At 65.2% G+C, this 25,930-nt stretch overlaps 1 protein-coding gene across 1 annotated transcript in view; it reads right to left on the bottom strand.

Moving 5' to 3' along the window:
• The window catches only part of PLCH2 (phospholipase C eta 2), a 65,091-nt gene that overhangs the window by 37,339 nt on the left and 1,822 nt on the right, over positions 1-25,930 (bottom strand). The window lies entirely within an intron of this gene.

Below are 25,930 nucleotides of genomic sequence, written 5' to 3'. Positions count from 1 at the left end.
CTCCCCTCCTCGCAGTGCTGAGCCGGCCACCCAGGGCCAACCTGGGGGTCTGACTCCACACTCCGTACACGTCCCGTGAGTGCGTACCCTGCTGTGCACCCAGACCCTTCAGCACACCCACCTAGCTCTACCTCTGCTGGTGGGGGCCGAACCCAAGCCCCAACCTCCACCCCCGCCAGCGCCCTGCCGCACCCTGAAGCCTGCTCTCCACCGGGAGCCCACAGTTCCCTTGAAAGGGTGTGATGCAGCCCCTCTCCCCATCATCCTGCAGGAGAAGCTTCTACACCTCTGACTTTCTGGAAGCACCGTGTTGGCAGCCCTGGGATGGGGCAGAGTGCTTTAAATGGGGCCAGGAGCGGGGCAGGGCGTGTGGGGACCCCCAAGGGCTGTGTGCGCACGTGCACAGCTTGTGTCGGGACAGGAGACTACTGGCGGAGACCCAGAAACAGAGGGACAGAGGCACGGAGTGTGGCCGAGGCACGGGCAGAGCCGAGGCAAGAAGAGCTACCCCAGCCCCTCGTCCCCCCCCCCCACCCGCCACCTGGGATGGCCTGCAGCCCAGTTCCCCGAGGCCTGAGCCCCCCGCCAGCCAGCGGCAACACTGTAGGCGGTCAGGGCAGCCGCCCGGGGACAGCAGACAGCAAAACCCAGCACGTGTGAGCCCAGCCAGGTCCCCTCGGCTGACCGCCGGGCCAGGAGTTGGGCCTGAGCGTGTTCTGGGAAGCGCCATGGAGGGGAGGAGCTGTGAAGACCCCTGGAGACAGGAGAAGGCCACGTAGAGCCGTGCCCTGGCCAGGTGTGGGAGAACCCAGTGTAATTCCTGCTCTGTCCCTCCTTTGTGTGACCCAGGGGATTCACTGCCCCCTGGCCTTAGTGTCCCTGTCTGGAACCAAGGCAGGACCAGCAGTTCTGAGGGGCCTCCAGCTGAGGTCATGGAGAAAGGTCTGGAGGGTAGTAAGGGGGCAGGGGGCACTGGCTGGGGGCACAGGGGGCCAGGCCCTCTGGTACCAAAGATCCCACTGCAAAGTCCGCTTTGACGGCAGCTGCCTGTGTGAGGAGGCCCCGGGAGCGCTGCCTTGCTCTTCTCAGGGCACAGGCCCTGACCTGGGGCAGTGGCCACTCTGCCTCACAGCCTCCAGGAAGCAGAGGCCGTGAGCAGTCGCCTCCCATGAGTGGAGTGGAGCAGATCTGAGCTGCAGAAACCTCCATGGGGCACCTCGGATTTCGTCTTCGGACTTCCGTCCTCCATGAGTCTCCAAGGAAACGCTTCCCCGGTGACCTCCTGCGGGAGAGCTGCAGCCCGGCCTCGGGCGGGCCCTGCCGAGAGCCCACCAGCACCGGGGGGACCCGGGGCACAGCGGGGGCCTCGGCATGTCCTCCATGCTGCCCCTCAGAATGCCTGCGTCAGAAGGGCCCCCAGAGGCCACCGGGTCCAACCCCTTTGCTTTTCAGATAGGGAAACTGAGGCACAGGGGTCTTGCCCGGGGCTCAAAGCCAAGCAGAGGCAGAGCCAAGACCAGGACCCAGGCCCTGAGCCAGAAGTGAGCTCCAGAGGAGGCGTCTGGGAAGATGGCTGGAAAAGCCGACCCAAGCAATGCCGGACCTGGACAGAAGCACGGGGAACTGGGTGGCCGGGGCTGCTGCTCCAAGCCTGGCGTCCCCACCGCCACCAGTACCCCTGTGCCAGCCCCAGACCAGGGCACGGCTCTGCTTCGTGGCCCCCAAGCCCACTGAGCCGCAGGCGGGAGGGCAGGCGCACAAGAACTGCAAGCAGCGAGGCCCAATGGACTTGGTGGCCGCGGAGACGGGGCAGCGGAGAAGGCAGAGGCCCGCTGGCCAGGGTGGTTGTCATCCCCACAGCATCCGGACGGTTGCTGGGGCAGGAGGGGAGCATCGGCCCCAGGGCCGGGACCGGCTCCTGTCCCCATGCAAAGCAGAATGCTGACAGAGCCCTGGGGTCACAGATCCACGGGTGGGAGGAGGCAGGGAGGATCGGATGACTCTGGTGATGAGGGGTGGGCTGGCAGGGAGTGGAGGCCACAGGCAGCTGGAGGGATGGGGGCTTCTGGAAGGCTCCAGCTGAAAGGCCACAACCGCACCCCCATGCCTAGGCCCCCAGGCACCTTGGCCCCCCATGGGCAGACTGCATTCACCCCCTGCCAGCAGCACCCTCAGCCACAACACCCTGCCCTGGCCTCCCTCCTTGGCTCCACCCCAGGACTGACCCCCCACCCCCACGCCCCCACGCCCCCACGCCCCCTGCCAAGGTCGTCAGGGCAGGGCCTGCCCCAGGCTACCGTGGCCCCACTGGACCGCCCTGCCTGTCAGCACCAGCCTGACCTAGATTCCGTGCGTGTGAGCGGCAGCGGGAAGAGCCACAGCCAGCCTGGCACCAAGACAAGACGGCCGGATTCCAGGGCAAACAGCCACCCAGCCACCAGCCCGGCCCACCCCGGGACACCCCCCACGCCGCTGGTGGGGGGGTCTGTCAGGAGCTGCCCACCACCAGCCCACCCCTTCCCACAGCCCTGGCCCACAGCAGCCTGGGCCAGCCCTCGCGGGCCCGCAAGCTGCACTGCACGCCCAGGCAGCCAGTCTTTGCCCCCGGGAGCCACCCTGGATGCGGGCACGGGAAGCCGCTTGGCCACTTATATTGATTAAACCACAGAAATCCTTGAAATTAGAAGCATGCACATGCAGATGCACATGTATGGCCTACAAGCCTTGGGCACATTTCTGGGCGGGGTATTCTGGCTGCAGCCCCTACCCCAGGGCGAGGTTCAGCCACCTGTGTGCCCCGTGCCACCCTTCCTGCCGTTCTCCCCCCCACCGGCCTGCGCCCTCCAGCTGTCAGTGTTTGTTAAGCACCTGCTGTGTGTCGGGCTTGCACTTGGGGCTTGGAAGGGAGTAGTGAGCAAACCAGAAGCAGCCCCCACCCTCAGGGAAAGGAATAGTAGCAGGAATGGGCCCAGCTCCATGGGGCAGCCCCCGACGGGGTGGGCAGAGGAGGGCCCCCCGCCCCGGGCCCTCCGGAGTGTTGAAATCTTCACAAAGCCCAGAAAAGACCAGGCCACTTCCCTGCAGAGTCAGAGCCTCTGGGGCTATGGAGGCCTCTGACTGGGATGTGGAGTGGTTTCTTGGGCTGGACCCAGCACAGAAGGTGAGGGGCTGAGGGCATGAAGGGCGGTGTCCGGGGCCAGAGCGTACCAGCTGGGGTACGGTTACCGTGAGCAGAAGAGCTCTTGGCCCAGGACCTGGCTCAGGGCACAGAGGAGAGGGAGCGGCAGGGCGCTGCCTGCGGGCCCCCTCCCTGGCCATCAGCACCCCCCATCTTACTGCACCCAGGACGGACAGCCCCGTCCCAGGGCACACTCCCGAAACCACCCTTTAAACGCTGCCGCCGGCACTAGGTCGTCTGCGACACGCGGTGTGTACGAACTGCCACTGGGTTAGCTCCATTGCCACTTTCGGACACCTGGTCACATCGTGTCCGTTGGCAGAGCGGAAACCATTTTAGACCCTGGGTGGTAACGCGTGCATGTCCAACAGCAAACCGAATAAACACTTCAGGGCTGCGGTTAGTGCGGAATTTGTCGGGATGTCTCCCACGGAGGGGGGGCGGTGAGGTCGCCTGAGGGGTTGCAGCTCATGGGGCTCCTGGCTTGCGGAGAGAGCCTGCAAGCTCCCGAAACGTCCCCGCAGCCCGCGCGGAGCTCCACCTCCAGGTGAGGGCCAGAGCCTCGGGCCGGCCGGGGCCGCTGCTCCAGGGTCGACTCCTTAGAGAGGGCTGCGTCCTGAAGAGCCAGGGTCTCCGTGGGCAGCTAGAACGCACTGTGGGTCACGTGGTCTCGCACATAACGCGGGTGCTGCCCCAGCCGCAGGAGAGGAGGCCGCCGGCCCGCAGCACCACACGTCGCAACAGCCCAGACGAGCTCACCTCTGTGCCAGACAAGCAACGGTTGCGTAAGCGCACATATTAAATGCAAGCGAGGGGCGCCTGAGTGGCACAGAGGTTAAGCGTCTGCCTTCGGCTCAGGGCATGATCCCGGCGTTCTGGGATCGAGCCCCACATCAGGCTCCTCCGCTAGGAGCCTGCTTCTTCCTCTCCCACTCCCCCTGCTTGTGTTCCCTCTCTCGCTGGCTGTCTCTATCTCTGTCGAATAAATAAATAAAATCTTTAATAAATAAATAAATAAATAAATAAATAAATAAATAAATGCAAGCGAGACGGGAAACACCGGAGGCTGACCAGGGAGTTAAGCGTGGCCTCAAGACCATCTGCATGGCGACAGGTCTATGCGGGGGATGGACCCTCATGGGGAGTGGGTCTGTGCTAGGGGCCTCCCTGGGGGCAGGGCCATGCCACCCACTGCTAGCCCCAGTGCCCAGAGCCGTGCCCAGCACACAGCGTCTCACTAGCTATTCACTGAGTAGCCTCCCCAGATCCAGACCCAGGCAGCAGGGAGGGCCAGGCTAGGGGTGGGGGCAGTGCTTGGCAACACCCCTACCCAAGCCATCTTTCCTGCGGGACTCGGCTGACCTGCCAAGAACAGCCATAGCGTGCTGCCTTGCAAGCCAGGGACAGAGTGACTGTCCCTCTAACCCCCAGGCACTGGGACCAGAGCCAGGATCTGCATCTTCGAAGACAGGCAATGCCTTGACCAACTCGCAGGTGGGGCAAAGTCTCAGGGGTACTGACACGGCTCAGAGCAGGGGTGTGAGCACACAGCTCAGGGAGGGCGGGGTGTGAGCACACAGCTCAGGGAGGGCAGGGTGTGAGCACACAGCTCAGGGAGGGCGGGGTGTGAGCACACAGCTCATGGAGGCCGGGGTGTGAGCACACAGCTCAGGGAAGGCGGGGTGTGAGCACACAGCTCAGGGAAGGCGGGGTGTGAGCACACAGCTCAGGGAGGGCGGGGTGTGAGCACACAGCTCAGGGAGGGCGGGGTGTGAGCACACAGCTCAGGGAGGGCGGGGTGTGAGCACACAGCTCAGGGAGGGCGGGGTGTGAGCACACAGCTCAGGGAGGCCGGGGTGTGAGCACACAGCTCAGGGAGGCCGGGGTGTGAGCACACAGCTCAGGGAGGCCGGGGTGTGAGCACACAGCTCAGGGAGGGCAGCGGTGTGAGCACACAGCTCAGGGTCAGAGTATGAACAGGTAGATCGGGGTCAGGCTTCCTGGACGACCCATTCTCTTTGAGGCCTAGTGAGACGCTGAGTTCCCACCGCATCTGATCGTCTGCCCACCAGACAGCTGAGGGTCTTCAGGGCCTGGTCAGAGCGTGAGGGGAGCCCCTTCAGCTGCTCCGTTCAGCACAAGCGCGGTGGGCTCAGAACCAAAGCAGCTGCCCCTGGCAGCGGGCACTGCCCACCTGTGGTCCGTCCTGGGCGTCTCGTTTCCATAAGCCCCCTGCTTAGCTCCCCTGACGCCCTCAACCCTGCCCAGTCATCAGGCTTTGCCTTCGGGCCCTCAAGGACCACAGACCTGGGGTGGCAACAGGTCACGCTCCCCGCCACACGGTGACTGTCCCCCCGACACACACCTTCACCCAAAGCCTGGGGCAAGTCAAGCCAGGGCAGACAGTGCAGGGAGCCTGAACGCCCTGTCCCTGGCCTGCCTGCCCCTCTCCTCACCCTCTGCCCCCCAACTTCCTGCCTACGGAGTGCGTGGGCCCCAGCAGCCATCAAGTGCTACGCACACAAATGTTTATTTTTTTCCTTAGGGCAAAAAAGGAAAAGAAAAGAAAAGAAAGGAGAAGCGTGGCTTATCCGGAGGGTGAGTCACTGGGGATGTTCAAGCACCCCCATGGGCAGGACCGGAACGGCCCCCACCCGTCCCAAAGTGCAGGGTGTATGCCTCCTGAACTGTCACCCGCCTGTGGCCGGGGCTCCAAGGAACGCCACTCCCTCAGGGGGCCTTGCTGAGCACCTCAGGAGCGGGCGGCTGTCCAGCAGCCCTGGCCCCTGCTGCACTCCTGGGAGAAGGGGGGGTCCCTCCAACTCGGCAGATCTTGCTTGTCTGGGGGGGATCTGCACCACCTCGTTCATTTTGGGCTGACCGACCAGGAGAGTCAGGAGCACCGGAGAGAAGCCACTGTCAGCTGGAAACCAGGGCAGCGGGTGACACTGGATCAGCCCATGAGGCTGCTGAGGGGCACAGGCCCCCCAGATCTCTGGTCCTTCGCAGCCCCTACTCCATGGCCAGGCTCATGCCCCACCGCAGCCAGGGCAGGGGGCGGCTGGGAGTCCCAGTGAGTGGAGGGGAAGCTGGCCCAGAATGGCACTCAGGGCTGATCTCAGTCCTCCCCCAGCAAGGGGGGAGCCTCCAGCTGGTCAGAACAAGCTGGCTCCCTGAGAGCAGCCACGGGAGAGCCCTCAGGACCCCAAACCTCAGGCCAGCCTGAATAGGGCTGGCCAGCAGGATGACCATCGGGGCAGGATGGGTAAGCCACTGTGGCCAGACCCCGGGGCTCTGGAGACAGCTCCCCGCTCCTGAGCAAAGGGGCCAGCTTCCCAGGCTGCACAAAGGGGACCTAAACCGAAGGCCGAGAGCAGGTGCCGCCCACCCGGCTGTGCCCCCACGTGGCCCAGGGCTTTCAAGAAGACCAAGCTGCCCCAGTGCCCTTCTGTGTCATCAGGAGCGGCTCCCAGTGGCAACGGCTGAGTCACCACCTGGGTCTTTTTAAGGCACAGTGAGTGCAAGGGGGCAATTTAGGTCTTTTTGGCAAGACAGCAGAGTGTGCGGCCGAGAACACTAGATCAGAGCCCAGCACGGGGCCGCGTGCCCACCGCTGTGATGCCCCCAGATCTCGCAGCGGGGGAGGGGGGGGCCTGCAGCCGCAGCGTGAGGGACTCGGGCTGGACAAGAGCAAGGTGCCCCTCAGTGGCATGTGCAGCTGACCCCCACTCCCTGGCCTGGGGGTGGCCCTGCCTGCTGTATGATGGGGGCTGTCATGGCCGTGAGGGGCTGTGGCCCTTCCAGGGACTTCCTGGGAAGGAGGACCTGGCAGCCCTCACCCCTTCCTGTCCTCCCGTCCCGGGAGGCAGCTGCAGGAGGGGCGAATGGATGAAGGCCTGGAGAAAGTATCCGGTGCCACAGTTCCAGGGACACTGTCGGACATGGGCTCGATCTCTGCAGGCTCAATGACCCTAACCGCAGCCAGGAGCCCCGGGGAAGCGGGCAGGGAGGCGGCCCCAGCGGCCCCACACAGGTGTGTCTGACCCCCCGACACCCATCTGTGTGTCTGCTCTCCCGAGAGGGCCCCCTGCCCGGTGAGCCCCGCCAGAGCCCGGCCTCACCTGGCTGCTCAGGGGCCCAGCTCAGACTCACAGGCCTCCCGGGGCACCTCCCGCGAACAGGGCATGGGGCCCTCTGAACCCCCAGGAGACGGGGCAGGCGGCGTGGGGCAGCCCCAGGGAGCTGGCTGCGGGTGGCCACAGCCTTCCCCTGTTACAGCCCCCACCTCCCTCCGGGCCCCACGTCCTAAACCACATCAAGTACCCCCCCACCTCAGCCTGATGATCCCCCGGGTGGTGGTGCATTTCCTTACAGACGCAGAATATAATAAATCCCAATAATGCCAAGCCCAAAATAACCCCACAATGCGCCGCGTGCAGAGCTCCTTCGGAATGTAACTGAGTCAAACACAGCTGCAGAGCGCTTAAAAATACACAAAATGCACAAACACAGACACAACACCCAGCCGAGGACGCCCGCCTCCGCCCACCGCCTCCACAGGTGGGGTAAAGGTGGGGGCACGGTGGGGAGGGGGTCCTGCCCTCCACCCGGAGGCTGAGGGGAGGCCCCAGGTGGCTCGTGGGGTGGAGGGGTGACCGGCTCCCTAAAAGTGCTCCCACACCCAAAGGCCCTCTGGCTCCCACCCTTGTCTTCGGCAAGTCCCCTGGGAGCTCTGAGACACCCCCCCCATACACACACCCACCCCTACCCCAGCCCTCCCCAACCCTGCCCCTGAGACCACGCGGAACAATTCCCCCCCGCCCCAGTCTCCATTCGACCGTGGGCCTGGGTGAACTCACCTCCACAGAAAAGTGGGGTGGCCCAGGCCTCTGCCTGCCCCGACCTGAGCCCCCTCCTGAAGCCCCCAACCCCCGCCCACACTCCTTGCTCCCCCGCCCGTGCTAGGAAGCGCAGGTGGACTGCCGTGTTGTGCAGACCTGCTCAGAGGAGGCAAACGTGGGCCGAAAGGGTGGCCGGTCCTCCGGACTCACCAGCCCCAGGCCTCTCTGGCAGGGGTGGGGGTGGATGTCCCTGGGCGGGTGGACAGGGTGCCTAATGGGTCTCGGGCAGTTCCAGCCCCAGGACGGCCAGCATCCAGTTCAGGTGCCCACCGGCCTCAGCGCCCACACCGGAGGGCCCTGGAATGGGCTGGCTCTCTGAACCCCACAGCGTCTGGGGTACACCAGAGACACAGGCCGGCCTGGACCCTGTGAATAGCCAGAGAAGCCCACTGGCACCCACATCCTCCTCCCCACACTCAGGAGCCTCTTCCACGAGGGGAGCTCTGAGGGCCCTGCTGGGGTCTCCACCCCAGATCCTGGTCAGGAAGGCCGGGGTGGCTTCAGGCCGACCCTGTCCACAAGGGCACTGCTGGTCCAGCCCCACAGCAAAGGAGGGCTGCAGCCTCAGGCAGCCAGCCTCCACTGAATGACCCCTCCCCTGCAGCCCACCCACCCAGGGGACAGCCGCGCCGTGCCTCGCCTCACCACGCCACGCCACGCCACAGCACACCAGGCTGGAGGGGTGGCGAAAGGGGGGGCCGGGTGGATGAGGGTGACGAGGATAGATCACAGGAAGAGTGCACTTGGACGGGCCGCCCAGCCCCTCAGGAGCACAGACGCTTTGTTCTGGGGGTCTGAACCCCTGCCTGTCCCTCTCTCAGCCCCAAGCCCATCAAGAGGTGCCCCACCCACCGTGGTCTGCGGGCGAGGCAGGCCGCCACCCGAGGCTCTGGAATGCCGCTGCGGCCAAGCCCCCACAGGCTGAAGGAAGCGGGCCACGGCCTGCTGCTCAGAGACTGCTCTGGTGGTCACGGGTCTGCGTCCGCGGCAGGGAGTCCGCGGACAGCTGCGCACAGTGCGGGGGCTCGGCTCCAGCCCGGTGCCGAGCGCACAGCCCCATCCTCAGGGAGGTCCACCCGGACCTGAGGAGGGGCCCCCAGCCCCCCGCCCAGAGCCCCACCCACCCCCAGCGGAGCAATCACCCCCTGGCATGTCCCTCGCATTCCCTATGGTGAGGAGAGCCTGGGGCTCAGCGAGGCCACTATCTGGCCTAGGAGCGCACAGCCCAGGGAGGGGCAGGGCCTGGGTCAGAAACAGACTGTGGCTCCCGCAGCGGCTTCCGCCTGGCCACGGCCCCTCACCGGGCACAGACAAGTGGCTCACTTGCATCCCCAGGAGCATCGTGACCCAGGGTCTGAACGCAGGGAAACTGAGGCCCACCGTGCCAGAGGCTGTTCCAGCCCAGAGCCAGCCTCCGGACCCCACACCACAGCGGCCTGCAGCCACCCTCACCTCTGCCCTAGTAGCGGCAGCCCAAGAAGCCGAGGGCCGTGGTTCTCCAGGAACAGCTGAGTTCTGGAGAGCACCAGGGAGCAGGGTGGGAGGAGGCTAGGCCCCTTCGGCCACTGCCTTGGCCTCTCAGCCTTGCTCCTGGGGCGCTGGGGAAGTCAGGCAGCAGCAGTCACCAGCGGCGGCTGGGTCAGAGCTCTGCACACAGCCTCTCGTCCCCTGCCTGCCTCACAGGTGAAGACGTTCAGACCAAGTCCCCTGCCTAAGGTCCCACAGGGGCTGGTGGCGGAACAGGGAGCCAACCCAAGCCTGCCCCACTCTGGGTGTCCTCCCAGCCTGGCCTTATCCTGGGCAGGGCCCGGGCTTCACCTTCCAGCGAAAGCCAGCCTGCAATAGCGGGCCCCCTGCCCCCGGACCTGACCTCCACTCTCCAGCCACTCTCACACCTGAGTTTCCTCCAGCGTGGCCCTCCGGCTGGCGGCATCACCTGGGACCTCGTTTCAAAGGCTCATGTCTATGGAAATCCCCTGCCTCTCCCAAGGCTACGTTTTCCATGCTCCCAGGTAACACCTAAAGCCCACTGCAGCTCGAGGGCTGCTCAGGGCCATGCTGAGGCCAGGGGTGCCTTGGCAAAGCTGCTGACCGGGGCCCCAGGAGGCTGTCAGATCCACTCCCGTACAGAGATGCACTCGAGACCCCAAGACCGCAGGCCACGGGCCGCCGCTCAGCCCACCAAAGCCGGTCCTCCCCTCACCAGCAAAATAGCCAGCTTTGATGAAAGGGGCACTTGGGAGACCCCACCCCTCGGGGTGGCCCTGACCCATGGATGGCAGGATCCAGGAGGAACCACTCACTGAAGGAGGGCCTCCACATCCCCCAGGAGGCCGAGACCTCCAGGGCAGCCCCACCCTCCCCCAGGAGTCTCTGTAGTCCGTGACCAGCCCAAGGAGAGCCTGGGTGGTGGGGACCCAGGAGGCAGTCCAGTCAGGAGCTCTGTGTGGAGCAGCTCCGCTCATGCACTCGCCACGTCCTCAGCCTGTGGGCCCAGGGGTGTGAGGTCCGCCCCCGCTCTGGCTTGCAGGTGTGGGGCAGGGGTATGATGGGTGCACAGCACGACAGTTATAGAGGGCCGAGGGGTGGCCTCCAAGAGATGCGCCAACATCCCAGAACTTAGGCAGAAGAAGGTTTTTGCAGGTGTAATCAAGTTAAGCATCTTGAGATGAGCTCATCCTGGATCACTCCAGGTGGGTCCTAAATCCTGACAAGTGTCTTTATAAGAAAGCGGGGAGGACACACGGGGGACTGGGTCATGCAAAGACGGAGGCAGAGACTGAAGGGACTCTGGGGTTCCCCAGGACTGGAAGAGGCAGGAAGGACCCTCCCTCAGAGCCTCCGGGGGAGCGGGGGAGCGCAGCCCTGGACGCGTTGACCTGGAGCGCCCAGCCTCCAGGCGGGGAGAGATGTTCATGCTCACTTGCTCTGGCTGCCACGGGCCACTGTGCGGCCCTCTCGGGCTGGTCTGGAGGAGCGCCTCACACGGCGGGGGGGGGGGGGGGGGGGGGGCGCGGTTCGCAGAGAAAGCAGCCTTCCTGATAGGGTGGGTGCCTCTGCCAGGTCTAGCTGCCCGGGGGCCACCTAGACAAGGTCCACAGCAGCCTTGGGAGCCCGGAGCCCCCAACACTGGCAGGAGCTACACGCTTTGTGTGAATGATTTGATCAGAACCCCAAGCTCTCTAGAGGAGGACAGGGGGACAGCTGGTTAGGTGATCACAGCTGGTAAGGGGACCAGGAGAGGCAACGCTGGGGGAAGCAGGTGTCTAGCCTGGGTCAGAGGCCTCCCTGGGCTCTTCCTGCCAGACAGAGCAGAGGGACATTTCAGAGACGGCCCCTGCCCCCCCTGCCTTTCCGTCTCCCAGGGTCGGCAGCTCGGGCCACGCCGTCCCTGGCGTCCCCATCGTGCCCGTGTCTCCTGGCTCCTCACACTCGCCCGGCTGCCGAGCCCCATCAGCTGGTGGGAAGGGCGTCCCTCTGAGAGCGGCAGGGTCTTAGGATGGAGCAAGGGGGACGTGATATGCCAGCAGCTCACCTCCTTCCCCTGGGCAGCCTGGAGGCCTCCCACCCTGGCACTGCGTGTCTGTGCGTGTATGTGAGCACTGGGGCCCACGCGCGGGTCGAGCGGGGGCGGGGGGACGAAGCGGGTGCTGACCCCACAGGACACAGCTGAGTTGAGTGCTCCGGGGCCTTTCCCGCTCAGACTCTGGGCTGAGGGGACGCCCTGCCGCGGGCCTCTCCGGGCCCAGCCTCCTGGCCGGTTCCAGCCCCACCCTCCCGGAGGCTCCCGCCCACCGCCCCCCCCCCAAGGGTCTGGTGTGGAGAAGGCGCTGAGGAACAGGTGAGGAGCCTGCCGTGCTCTGTGGGGGTGGAGACCCCGGAGGCTGCTGGGAGCACAGAGGGAGTAGAAAGAAGGCAGGAAGAAGGGCCATGAGGGGCCGGAGGGGACTGGGGCAGGCACCCTCCAGAGACCACCGCGCCTGGGAGGGCACGCATCCACACAGGCAGGCTGAGGCCCCCATGCCACACGCAGCCCCCGGGAGCCCACGAGCCCCTGCTGGCCCGGGCCCCCCTCTCCACAGCCCAGGCTGGCCAGCTCTCGGCTGGGTTCAGTGACCAGGCAGCCTCCTTTGTCCCCTGCGCTGGGCAGGTAGAAGGGACAAAAGCTCCATTCGTGGCTGGCTGGTGGCTGCTGCTGGAGACAGCTCCCAGGAGCCCTTGCTCCCTGGGCTGTGCCTGTTATACAACAGACCTAAGAATAATCCAGAGGGCGGGCAGTGCAGGGGGGACGGAGCTGTCCTGCCTCCCGGGACCCCTCAAGCTGGGGGTGGGGGATGGGGCCAATGGCACAGGGGTCCCGCTTCTGCCCAGGGCCTGAGGCCATCCGGAGGCCCGAGGGGCAGCCAGGTTTGCACCCACCCCCAGCACCTGGGAAACTGGGTCACAGACAGAGTCCTGGGTCCCCGGGGCTGTCCGGGCAGCTGGGAGAGACAGGCAGAGCCCCAAAGATCCAGGCCATCTGTACCCAGTGGTCCTTGGGGTCAAAAGGCCTGGCCAGCCCTGCAGTGGAAGGTGGATTTCCCATGGGTGTGATCTCAAGCCTCCAACGGCTGCCCCTTCTCAGCACACAGGGCCTGGGGGCTTCAGTGGACACGTGTGCACAAGAGGGAGGGGAAGAGTGGCCGAGCGGTGACAGGAGTGCCCACTGGCAGCCCAGCCCTTGCCCTGCCCACGCCGGAGCAGGTGGCAGGCAGCCCCTGGGTCTCTGGGCCAGACCCCCCCGCTCCGGGGAGCAGGCGGCAGGGCTGGCACGGCAGTTCCCCGCTCATGAAGCAGCCCTCTCAGGCGCAGTGTAACAGAACCGCACAAACGGGCCGTAGCGCTTCGTCTACTGCAGACATTAAAGATTAAAATCCAATTACAGCTCCTATCGTCAAACCTGGCTCCCGCCACTTACAACAGTCCGTGGGGTGGGGGGTGGATTATGTAACCCGAACTCTCTGCTTCAGGGAGTGAGGGGCTGGGCGGACCCAGCCACCCGTGCCCACCAGGAGGGTCTGCAGGGGATCACGAGCCCCTCTGGCACCTATGGGACCCCAGCTGAGGAGGTCCCTGGCTGACCACGCACAGGAGGGGTCACTGCCAGCCAGACATCCTCCCTATGCTCCCAACAGCTCCCCCCCAGCGGCCCCATCACTGCTGCGGCTGGCTGACTGACCACAGGACCCTGGCAGACCCTACCCCAGCTCCACGCTCACGTCGAAGCTGGGGTGGGCCAGGGTCCAAGACGTGAAGGCCAGCAGGCCCACCCTCTGGGAAGCCCCAGGCACAAAGGGCACTGCCCGGTACACGCTCACACTGAGTCCCCCCCCTCCAAGAAGCGTCAGCTCTCTTGCCTCTGCAGGGGCGGGGGCGGGGGGTGCGCAGAGCCACAGCCTCTGGCCAGGCACAGGCCAGGATAGGGCCACCAAGATGTTCTGCCTTGTGGAAGGGGGCTGAAGGACCCTTCAGTCAGACAACAGCCCACACTCTTCCTGCCACATACCTCCCTCCTTTCTGGAACCCCCAGACATCTCCTTAGGGCCATGCAGAGGATGTGGCCATGGGTTAAGTTCAGAAAGAGCTAAGATGAAGTGGGGGCTGGGAGGCTGCAGAGCCCGTCCCTTCTGCTCCCCCCTGCAGGGGCTACAGTCGGGTCTTGGGCAGACAGGCCGGCTCCCGTCCCCGATTCTGACCTGCCCCTCAGTCCCAGGTGCCCAAACTCCCCTCTGTGGCTACGGCTCTCTGATTGAGTCTTTGGGCTCAAAGGACCCTGGCAGGACCCAAATGGGCTCCTCAGGACAGAAGCATTTCTGCACCGTGGCCCAGGTGCCAGGAGAGCTGAGCATCACCTCTGGGAGGTCAGGGCATAGGGCACAGAAAGGACACAAACAAGGTACAGTCCCATGGATGAGGGGTGGGGAAGGCCATGGGGGAAAGGCTGAGGAGTCGGTGGTCATTCTGTCTGCCTCCAGGGTCACTGGGCAGGGTGGGGGTAGAGGGGAGGGGAGGGGAGACCTCCTGTGCCCCTGGCATCTTCCCTCTGCCGGCTCCAGAAGTGTCCACCTCCCCTAAAGGGTGCCCCATAGCTCTGCCAGCAGGCCTTGAACTCCAGGAGACACTGCTTCCCCAGCATCAGCACCGGCACCCAACAGACAGCCTTGGTAGGGCCACCCCGGAGCCTGGCTGGGTCCCCTGCCAGGGCAGGTCCCACGGCAACCCCTGCTAGTGCTGGTCAGAGGCCAGAGCGGCACCTGCAGCCAGCAGATGGGCCCGACCAACCGTTGCCGCATTCCACTCAGCACCTCCCCACAGACCCGAACGGATGGCCGGCCCCCTGCACCCTCCACACCCAGTAAAGGGACAGGGGGCCCTATCTGGGCTCAGCAGGACTCCGTCTCAGCACAGGGTCACAGCCCCAGGGCTATATCCACCCTAAACCAGGGGAGGAAAGTTCGCAGGGGGTAGCCCCAGATGCGCACACCTGCGGCCTCCAAGAGAGCCCAAGACCCCTCACCTGCCGGACGCGATCCCGCACCCATACCCCCGCCCGCCCCCTCCAAGATCCCATCCCTCCCTCCGGGGTCTGGACCTCGGAGGCCGCTCCCCCCACGGCTCCGCTGCGCAGCGGAGGCAGCCGGGCGCCCCCTCTCCGCGCTGGTCCCGACCCGCCCCGAGCAGCGGCGCCCCCGCGCGTCCACCGAGCCCGGGCGCAGCACCGGGAGCGGCGCGGCACCTACTGTGCTTCCGCGGGGCGGCTCCCGCGTCCATTGTCTCCGCGGCGGCTGCGGCGGCGGGGGACGGCGGGGGGCGGCGGGGGCGGCGGGGGCAGAGGGGCAGTCAGCAGCCGGCCTCGGGCTCGGGCTCGGGCTGGGGCTCTGGCGGCATCGCCCGGCAGGTTGGGCGGCCCGCGGCGGGCTGTGCGCGCTGACACTGCGCCCCGTGGAGGCGCCGCGCGAGGAGAGCGCTGTCACTCGTGCCGCCCGCACCACACCCCCTGCCCGCCCCGTGCGGGGTGGGGGCCGGGGGCGCGGGCTCGGCGGCGGGCGTAGAGCGGGGCGCGGGGCGCAGATTCGAGGAGCACGGGGTGCAGAGCCGGGCTCTGGGCGCAGAGCGGGGTGTAGAGCGGGATGTAAGCGGGGCGCAGATCGGGGCGCACAGTGGGGCCAGCAGGCTTTCCCCGCAGAGATGCGGCCTCGTCGCTCCCCCTTCTTCGCCCTACACGCCCCTCTGCGTGGCCCCAGGCGGTGGTACTGCGAAGGGGGCGGACGGAGGACCGCTTCCCCATCCAGGGGCTGGGCGTTTGCGGAGCAGGTGGCTCCTCACAGGAGACTGGGGTGTTTGCCTGGCTTTACCCCTCCCCCAAGATGTAAGGGTGTGCAAGTGGGGAAAACTGCACAAGTGGCTAGTCCTGGTGGCTTAAGGGATGGCAGCTCCCCCACCAGGCACAAGGCACCCCTTAGTTCCCATGGGGGGAGGCAGTGCCCCTGGTGGGGGGAGGGGTGCTGCCCACTGCTGTCTTGGACATGGGACCAAGAGCAACAGTGGGGGCTGGCCCACGGCCTCCCCTCCCCACACTAGCTTCATACCCCAAGGAGGCCACAACCTCAGCATATGCCCCCTCACACTGCTGCAGGTCTTGGAGGGCCCCCAAAGCAGCAACAGAGACAAGCCCTGAACCCTTTGAGACCCTCCCTCCCAGGACCTCCCCACCAGACCAGGCTTCTTAGGAGCCCCCACCTCTGCCCCCACCTCCCACCCCATTCTGCAGCAGGCAGCAGTGGGGCGAAGGTGGGAGACCGATCAAGATAACATGTCCGGCCTGGCGACAGTGTCCAGAGAGGCCAAGACGCCCACCAGCTGGCCCTGGTCCAGCAGCAACAGGAGATGAGATGCCGGCTCCCCACAGACCACGACTAGCCTCGGCCAAACCCCTCCGTTCTCTGGGTTTCAGTTTCTCCAGGTATAAGACCTCCTGCTTCCTAAAGGTCTCTGCACCCCGTCCCCCAGCACCCCCCATCCCCGACAGGCCAGGGGCCCAATGCCCAGGACAAGGCAGGGCCACTGCTGCTGTCTCCTCCCCACCCCCACCCCCAGCCCTGAGCGGCCAAGACCCTGAGATGTGAGAGAGGGTGGGCACACGTCAGATGGGTGGGGGACAGAGCGTCTGGAACATGCCTGGGAGCCTGCAGGAGCCACGCCCAGGCCAGGATGAGACTCCCGCTTGAGGCCCCATGACATTTGGGGATCATACCCATGGGTACCCACCCTCAACTTCAGAGATATCACAGCAGGGGCCTGGCCTGGCCAGGCAGGGGCTGGGGGCTTCCTTCCGCACTTTGCTCCTCCCTAGGCCCTCCAAGGCTTTCCTCAGAGTGACAGCCCCGGACACCCCTGCCATCACTGCCTGGCTGACAGCCCCCCTCCCAGCCCACCTCCAACCATGCCCACCTGTACACCTTTTCCCCAGCGGCGTGGGGCTCAGCTGAGGGAGGACGTGGCTGGTCTCAGGGGGACAGAGCCACCAGTCCTGGGGGTGGGGCTGCCTGGGCACGGCAGCATCCCTGCAGGCCTTGGGGGTGTGGCCCAAAGAACAAGGCCCAGGGGCAGAGAGACAGAAACCAAGACAATGAAACAGAGAAACCTGGACTCCTCCCGCTCAGAGCAAAACTGGGATGCAAATGGGAAACTGCCAGGACAGAAACCTGCCTTCTGAGCCAGAGACTCCAGACATCATGAGAAGCAGGGGAGGTGTCTGGGCCGGCGGGGCTCGGGCCTCTGGGCTGGCCATCCATGTGGACGAGGAGAGGCCACCATGCGGGGCGTGTGGTGTGTGCACGTGCCCACTGTGACTGCCGGGTCCTCCAGGAGCAACTCCAGCATCAGGGACAGCCTGCCCACCCCCATAGCCCTCCATCACCCCCACTGAGCACTAGCCTGGCCAGTCTTCCTTTCCCACTATCTCTCAGACCCACTCTGGCCTCTGGCCTCCCCCAGGCCCACCCCACCCACGCTGCTGGAACGCAGGCCTGACCAGGCTCTTCCTGGCTCCAAACCCTCAAGGATTCTACTCTGATGCAACATCAGACCCTTGAGCCTGGTACCCAGCCCGCCCCACTGACGGGTTTCCAGGGCCTGGAGCAAGGCGTCTCCTCCAGGAAGCCTTCCCTGCTTGCCTTGCCCCTCAAGCTCACCCCCTCTGAAATGGCAGCATCCACGGTCTGAGCCAGAGAACTTCACAGGCAATGTCACAAGGGCCTTGCCCTTGTTTTGAGTCTCTCTTCCTAGGAAGATCTTGAGGTCCCTACAGGCAGGGCACCACGTGCCCACTGCTCTCCCACGCACCAGGGCTGGGTCCAGCTTCAGGGCAGCCTCAGGCGTGTGTCCGCTCGGCCTGGGCGGAGAGGAGTCCAGCCCGACTGACCCGCTGCCCCTGTACGCTGAGACTTTCCCTACGGGCAGTGCTGCCTCCAGGAGTAACAACAGGTGGCCGGTGAGAGCCCAGCGAGGACACACGGGCCCAGAGTTGCACGCGTGGAGGCAGCTGGTGGCACAGCAAGTGGGGTGGGGGAGCGAGAGCACACACGCCGAATCAATACGCCTAATTGGGTAAATGTGCAATTCTCAACTGGCTAAATTTAGAAAGTGTGTGTTTCATTTTTCACCAGCATCTGGTCTTAAGACGTCCCGTTCTCAATCAGAACTCAAGACAGTGTACAGGGATCAGCTCTCAGCTCTGCCCGCTCCTGCTTCCCACACAGAGTCTGGAGCCTGGGGACAGAGCTGGGCCAGGCCTGGCCAGCGCCGGCATGAGTGCTGTGCCACGCGTCTCCCATGGGCACAGGAGGACGCGGGGGCAGCCTGGCCCCCAGCGCCAGCATTTCGCTGCGCCTAGGTGGCGCCCATCAGAGGAGGGGTGAGGACACCCGGGCAGGGCCATCTCTGATAAGCCAAAATTCTCGAAGGCACTGCCAGCCCTCAGGGATCACTGACTCCCAATACCACCTGGCCTCTGATACCAGAGGAAACTGAGGCACAGAGAGAAGACACCTACCTCAGGCTCCTGGAGACCAGGTATCCTGCCCCCAAAGGGCCTCTGTCATTGGATGTGGTGGGTGTTTCCATCTAACTCTGGAAGGTCCGGGGAGGATCTGCAAGCTGGGTCAGGGTTGGTCAAGGCCACCTCTAATACAGCTAGCTATCCAGACGGCCAGAGTCTCAGTTCCTCCAGGCCAGCCCAACCCCTGGGCAGGGCAGCCCTGGTCTGGAGGTTGGGGACTGGAAATGCTCCATGATGCCCTGGCCACCCCAGGGCAAACCACTGCAAGTTACCCATGGCAGGGGGAGGGTGGGAGGCTGGTGGGCTGGAAGCACACAGCGGCCTGGGGGCATGTCCCAGCCCAAATGACCCCAGGCAGGTTGAGGAGAAAAAGGGCCTCGCAGTCAGCAGCATGTCTCCATGTGGACACAGAAGCCAGCAGGCGGGGAGGGGGTGAGGGAGATGCCAGAGCTCAGGGCCCAGAGGGCAGCCGGCTGGGGGCCTTTCCCACCCAAGCCAGGGGGAGCTGCGTTACATCGTCCCGGGTGGAGGCAGACAGCCCTTCCCAGGCCTATCCGTGGGCACCTTAACCCCATAGCCATCATCCCGGCTTTGCTTCTGCCTTTGCCATGTGGCCTGGGGGGCTGGGGGGAGCTCTGGGGAGAAGGGAAGGATGCTGGCGATGGGGAGGGAGAGAGGCGGGGGAGGGGAGTGTGTCTTGGAGAGGGGGGAGGGGGCAGGAAGCAGAGGGTGGCCAGGGCACAATGAGAGGCTTTCCCACAGATCCTTGGTCCCTCATTCACCCTGGGGGTCTGTGGAGCAGGGGACACTGGGCCCTGGCCTCCCTCCTCAGCCCTGAAGCAAGGACGCCCTCACACGGCAGCCAGGCTGGGGACTAGGCTGACGGTCCTGCACTCTCTGGCTCACTTGCTCACTCCTTCCTGCAACCTGCACCTGGGTGGCTAGGAATTCAGTGTGACCCCGGCCCTGGAGGAGGCCTCTGCCTACCGGCCAGCATAAAACACGCATCCAAACTGTTCCCCGTGTAGTTTACAAAAACCGTAACAGGTGACATTAGGTGGGCTCTTGGAGGGGCACAGCAGGAAAGGGCCTCAGATGGGGGTGCTGAGCTTTACCCAGTGGGGTGGGGTAAGCAGAGGGAGAGGGGCTGGGGGAGAGGCAGGTGAGGGAGGCAAGGGCCAGGGCCAGATCACTAAGGGTCTTAGAGATAAAAGCAAGGAGGTGTTCACAGGTCAGGTCTAGAAGATCGCTGGGATATGTGGTTGGGGGTGGGTGGAGGTGGGAGGAAAGGAGGGAAGGGAGAGGGAGGTGGGGGAGTGCAGGAAGCAGGCAGTTTGGTTGCCTGGACACCAGACACAGAGGAAGTTCTGACAAGGCATGGCTGTAGAGGTGGAGGAAAGTGAGAGGAACTGAGAAAGTGGGGAGCAGGGTCTGGGCTCCAGGACCAGGGGGTACTCTTTTCTCCCACAGGAAAGCTGGGAGGGGGAGGTCTGGGGCAGAGTTGTCAATGCTTTAGGCTTGAGAGATGCAGGCTGAGCAGGCCTCAGGAGGTCCCAGGTGAGTTCAGGAAGGAGTGCGAGCCAGACAGGGTGCATGGTGGGTGGGGCGGCCGGCCAGGCTCGGAGAGGAGCACCCCGCCCAGCTGGGTGGAGTGCCGCCTGCGGATGCTTATCTACTCTTTCCCCACTGGAAAGAAAGATGGAAAGAAAGACCCGGAAGACCCTTTCATCCCACGGGCCAGGTCTGGGCTCGCTGTTCCCTCCCCGCCTGCTCCGGGCACAGACGTCTAGGCCAGCGCATGTCAAACGCTGGCTGTCTGCCAGACCACCGGGCCGCCCCGCCCTCAGGGCTCTGGGCTCCAGGGCGGGTCCTGCCCCCCCCCCCCCACTTCCACAGCTGGCGACAGGGACAGGGCTGGGCTGCTCCTCTGGCACCAGGGCAATGGAGGGAGGAGGGGCCCTCACCTTTTCCGCTCTGAGCCCAGCAGGCAGTAAATTCCACCCTGTGCTGGGCAGAGCAGAGCCCCCAGGGTTGGGCCAGGCCAGAAGCGCAGCCTCCCTCTTGGAATCAGCAGGGCAGAGCCACCTTGCCCGCTCCCAACACTGCCCCTTCCCCAGTCCCTGCAGAGAGCATCCCCACCTTACAAGCACGTACCCACCCTCCGGTCTCAGGGAAACCCAAACCATCTCCTGTTCAGCTCCCTCTGGCCCACCAGGGTCGTCGCAGAGCCAGTCCCCAGCCCAGAGGAGTCCCAGGCCCGGAGCGTCCAGCTGTGGCTCCCCTGGCCTCACAGAGGAAATGCCGCAAAACCAGGTTTCCTCCCTGCAGGAAGCACCACCCAAGCCGCCCTCCACAGCACCCCCCAGGCCTGGCCCGACCACCGGCCTCCAGACAACCTGTGGACCACCGCCAGCTCCATCCCCTGCTTCTGACCAGTGACCCTTTCCCTCCTCCCTGATGCAGAGCTCCCCTTCCTGGCCTCACCCTGAGCCACTCACTTCCCTGCAGACAGGGCCAGAGGGTCTCAGTCCATCTGGCTCCCATCTGCCAGCAAAGCCGGGTCTCTGTCCCAGCACCCAGCACAGCTCTGCGCACGTCAGGCTCTCGTCCATGGATAGCTGGGAGCTGCTAGCCCCACACTCATCAGAAGGGATCTCCCCGTGCCGCCAGCTTCGGGCCGTGGGGAACACGGCTTCGGGGGACCCCAGCCTGGAGGCTTAGGTCTCCCTGTGCTTCCGGGCACCGGGTGGACCCTGCACACATAACAGCTCACGGCCGCATTCAGCCAGTCTGGCTGGCCTCACGAGGACAAGAAGCGTCAGGGGAGAGTGGCCTCACCCGGCAAGGTTCCAGGACCCCGTTCCAGGAAACCCAGGAGCCTGGCCCGTCGCTCCTTGCTGGGGAGGAGAGACCCTGGACACTCTCCCCAGACTGGAGATTCGAACTGGCCACTGGACAGAACGGCGTCTACGTGAGTGAGTGGGCCCCAGACCGATGCAAACACGCTCTGGGTGCTTGCACTGCCCGCTCCCTGTCGCGGACTCAGGCACAGGGCATGGCGTACCCCTGGTACTCCCAGAACCAGGCCGCTTCCTGGACACAAGACTGGCCGGGGGAGCATGGCCCTGCTGGGGAGGGAAAGAGCACAGAGAAGGCACGGTCCGGGAGCCGTGGCCACTCTCCCCACTCGAGGAGCTCCATGAAGGTGAGTGCATGCCCCACCCCTGGGGTAAGGTTGGCTGCAGGCAGGGCGGATTCTGGGAAGGCAGCAGGGAGGCCGCAGCCTCTGCTCTGGCCCCGGCCCGGCTGGGTGCTCGGCATGAGGCTGAACCGGCGGAACGTGGAGCTTCAAAGGGTTCTGCGCACCCGTCAGGTGCCCCTGGATGGAAGACACGCACCCCCGAGGAAACAGCCAGGGGCACGGACCCGGTGACATTATCTGCGACAGCGAGTGCTTCCAGGTTTCCTAGACACTTGGCACCAGACTGTAGGGTGGCCGTTAAAAATCAGGCTCCAGAAGAAAAGTCACGGGTTTGAAGGGAACGTAGGCGGCGTCCCAGCCCCAGGTAGGACTCCTCTGGGCGGGGCGCGGTGCCCGGGAGCACAGAGACCCCACGTGCGCAGAGCCTCCCAGCAGATGCTCATGATGCTGATGGCAGATCCCGTCTCTTCTCCACGTTTTCTCGTATTTTCCAAAGCACCGCCTCTGAGCAAATTCTGCTTCTTGCTTTCATAGTCAGGAAATAAAGAAATACAAGCAAGATACCAACATAGAGCTGGTGGGGGGTCCCAGGGGGAGGCAGTGGATCTGAACACACTTTGAAGGTCCGCACATCCTGCTCCCGCCTTGTGGACAGCACTTGCTTCCCCTCCCCCAGCCTCACGGCTCAGAGGCTGCAACCGCTTCTCTGCCCAGGCTCAGTAGGGACACAGGCCTGCACGCGCACCCAGCCTCCCCGTCCTAGGCACCCGCGGGGACGGGAAGGCAGCAGGTCTGGTCAGCTCTGAGCCCAGCTGCACCTCAGCTGCCCCAGCCAAGCACCGGGGACGCCCAGAGAGGACCAGGGAGGACTGCTGTCTCAGCCCGAGACACCCGGCCACCTCCGGTCCCTTGGCCAGTAGGGTCCAACACTATGACCGCGTTCACCCTACAGCGTCCTGACCCTCTTGCTGACCCCCCAGGCTGGACCCCCTCTGGAAACCTTGCTGTGTGAGCTTGAGTGAGTGACTGAACGTCTCTGAGCATCAACACCTCAGCACAAGGCTGGCCCAGGCCCGAGCCTCAGGCTGGACGGGGCGCAGGGAAAGGAAGACGCTCCCCAGCTCGAAGGTTCAGCATGCCGGGTGGGGCCGTGGAGTGGGGCAGCTCAAACCAGCCTCCCCGCCTGTGAGCCCTGGGGCTGCTCGCCCTCTGTTCTGCCCACAAAGCTCCGGCCGCTCCAGATGGCCCATCCTCGGAGACAGGGGCCTGCGCAGCCCGCTACCTGGGGCAGATCCTCCTGGTTCTCCCGCCGCACCCCCCTCTGTGCACCATGGGGAAAAAGGAAGCCACCGCTTGGACCACCCCCCCCCCAAAGACAAAAGACCTGCACAGCGGCCCCCTCCCCACCTGGCTGTAGGAGTCGCAGCCTCAGGGGCAGCCAGCCGGCTCAGCACCCCAGGGAAGCATCCAGGGCGACTCCCAAGAAGGCAGGTGTTCCCCGGGGTGCCCCCCCTCCAGCTCCTTCAGAGCAGCCCTTGGCCAGTCTCCTTTGCACGCACGCCATCTGGGGGCCATGGACGAACCTGGTGCTCCAGGCCCCTCACCTCCAGGAGGACAGACCCCAGCCTCCAAAGCCCCGGAGGGAGTGCCGGTCTGTGACCAGGTGGCCAGAGGAGCGCAGCACCCCCCTCCACTTACCCCCCCCCCCCCGCCCGCGGCCCTGCCGGGCTTGCCCTTTGTGTCTGTCCAGCCCAATCCCACAGGCGGCTCTAACCCTGCCTGCCCGGCATCATGACCCCAGAGGCATCGAGAGGTGGCCGTCTGCACAGCCTGGTGCGTGTGCCGTCGGAACCAGGGAGGAACCCAGACTAGGGAGCTCAGGTCTGCACTGTCCCCCAGAAGGGCCCTGTCACCGCAGGCCTCCCAGAGCCTGTGCCTGGCACCCCCAGCCCTCATCACCCTCATCTTCAGAACACCAGAGAGCAGCTCACAGCCGTCTCCCCAACCCTTCACCTGCGGAACAGGACCCAGTCGCTCCAACTGCAACATGTGACCACGGACAGAGGACTAGGGTCAGCAATCTGCCATGGGGGCGGCCGCTTTCTGGACACTGTCCCAGCCCTGGTCCACGCACCCAGCTCCAGCAGGAAGCAAGGTGCTCTCCTCCCGCCACGAGTGGGCTGAGGGGCTGAGGCCACACTCACTTCCTCACCAGGAGTTTGCACCCCATCGCGGACACGGTGGCTGGGGGTGGCACCGAGCCGGGTTATGGTGCTGCCTCCACACAGGCCACTGACCCAGGTCCCAAAGCCCAAGAGGCCAGGGCCCCAGAGCAGACCCCAGACACACACCTTCTGGGCACTGCTCTGACCCTCACTCTGGGACAGAGCTGGCATCAGCCAGGCAGGGGCTGTGGTCATGGGACCCAGACTTCCGTCAGTCCAAAGCCAGAAGGAGCCTCCCAGCTGCCAGGGAGGCAGAACCCGTAGCCACTGACTGTCCCCAAACAGCCTCCAGGACATGATGGCCCGCACCACAGACTTGGAGACTATCTCCAGGGCCCCAGGCCTCTCCTGCCTTCTTGCTGGAAAACCTCCCTTTGCTCAGTGGCGCTGCCCCAGGGAGCCTTCCAGAAGGACTTCCAGGGCTGGACTGAGCACCCCTACCCCAGCCCTTGGCCCAGAACCAAGCACAGGGCCTGTCTCATCTGCATCGGCACCCGCAAGCCACGCGTGGAGGGGGACACAGAGCGCAGGGAGCACCAGTGGGGGACAGAAAGCTTGAGGTGGGGACAGGCAAGGGACAGGGAGCACGGGAGGGGACAGCAGTCCGAGGGTGGAGCCCGTTCCTCCCTGTGGCCCCTGGCTCCCACTGCTTCCCCCCTCCTGCCTGGGCTCTGCGGCCTCTGCTCCAGCCACCCCCTCTGGGTGTCCATCCCACACTGAGCCGAGCAACAGCCCCGGAGCCTGGGCAGGGGGCTGTGGGCCTCTGAGAGGACGTGTCCCCTCAGCGGAGGAGACCTGCTGGGGCATGTCTGGGGAATGTGGGAGAACAAGACGGGTCCGGCCCCTTGGGGCACAGGGGCGCACAGAGCACACACGCAGCCCACTCCACACACACACGTGCACAGACCCTCATGGGCTGCGTGCCAACTCATGCCACGCACGCGCGCCCATGCGCACTTCCACCACCGCTACCCTGAGGGGCAACCCCTGAGCAAGCAGCAGAGAGCCTCGGGAGAGCAGGTCCTCATGTGCAAACACACCCACGTGTACCCACGTGTACGCACCGCCTCCCTGAGATGCAGGCCTGTCTCAGGCCTGCAGAGCCCTGCCGGCTGGGCCTCACCCCAACGGCCTCCCGCTTGGCTCTCTTCCCCCACCTCCCGGGACTGCCGAGTCAGGGTCCCACCAGCGGCCACATCTGCCCACGAGGAGCCAGAAGGAGCCGTGGGCCGCACCGGTGGGAGAGGCCGACCCGCTGCTGCTCAGAGCCAAGAGCAGGAGAGCCAGCGACACTCAGGGGCTCTGGCACACAAGGTGGGTGCTGCAGGCCCCCCGGCTCCAGTCGCCCCAAGCTCGCACTCCCGAACCCCAAATCCCGAGCCGGGGGCTGGCAGGACCCCAGTCCTGAGGTAGCAGCTCCACCCTGGCCGGAGGGGCCTGAGCCCGGAGTGGGGACTCCGCCCACCATGCCGGATGCTCAGGACGTGGCAGCCAACTGCCCTGGGACCCCAGGGGATAGCCCCTCGCTTCTCCGAGAGCCTGGGCCCAGCCTGCAGGCTCACACCCAAGTGGTGTGTAATTCTTCCATGTGGGCAGATCGTCTCTGGCAGGGCCTGGAGCAAATTACACAGCAGGAGAGACACTGGAGCCCGTGTCTACAGGCGAGCCTGTGCTGCTGGGGAGGGCGGACACCCACCCTGCCCTCGGGCAGGGCTCTCACACCTGGCCAGGCTCGCCTGCACACCTATGCACCTGTGTGATTCCCAATGTTGGGAGCCGAAGTGCTGAGAACAAATATAAGGCAGTGGTTCCCTGGCTGCTTCCCGTGGCGGGACCTTATCCACCCACACACCTAAGATGTGAGCACTTCACGGCGTGCACGTGACGGTCCCATGCTTCTGAAGTTGGGAGAGGAGATAGCAGGCTCCAAACCAGCATTAGCCTATTCCCGAGACCACAGATGTCACAGGAAAGCACAGAGAGGACAGGCCCAGCGACGCCAAGAGCCCCCCCGGACGCAGAGCCCAGCTGTGCTGAGAACCCCCGAGCTGGCGCAGGATCCCAGGGGTCTGACTGCGATGGACAGAGCTGGCGGGAGAGCCGGCAGCCCTGAAGCTGTCTTCCTAAAAGGAAAGTCTGTTCCCTATGCCACCCCTTGCCCTGGCCCTTGAGGGGAGGCCACACCCAGGCTGCAGGGACTGGCCAAGTGACCTTGCTCCAGTCCCTGTCTCCCACCCCAGCCCCAGCCCTGGAGGAAGCCTGCATCGCCTTGGCCGGAAGCCACAGAGAGGCCCCTTGGACACACTTGAGCTGCCACAGTTCCTG

The sequence above is a fragment of the Ursus arctos genome, unplaced genomic scaffold (genome assembly GCF_023065955.2).
Source record: "Ursus arctos isolate Adak ecotype North America unplaced genomic scaffold, UrsArc2.0 scaffold_32, whole genome shotgun sequence".
Classification (NCBI taxonomy): domain Eukaryota; kingdom Metazoa; phylum Chordata; class Mammalia; order Carnivora; family Ursidae; genus Ursus; species Ursus arctos.
The sequence above is the reverse complement of the archived record's forward strand: the minus strand, read 5'-3'. Positions and strand labels throughout refer to the sequence as shown.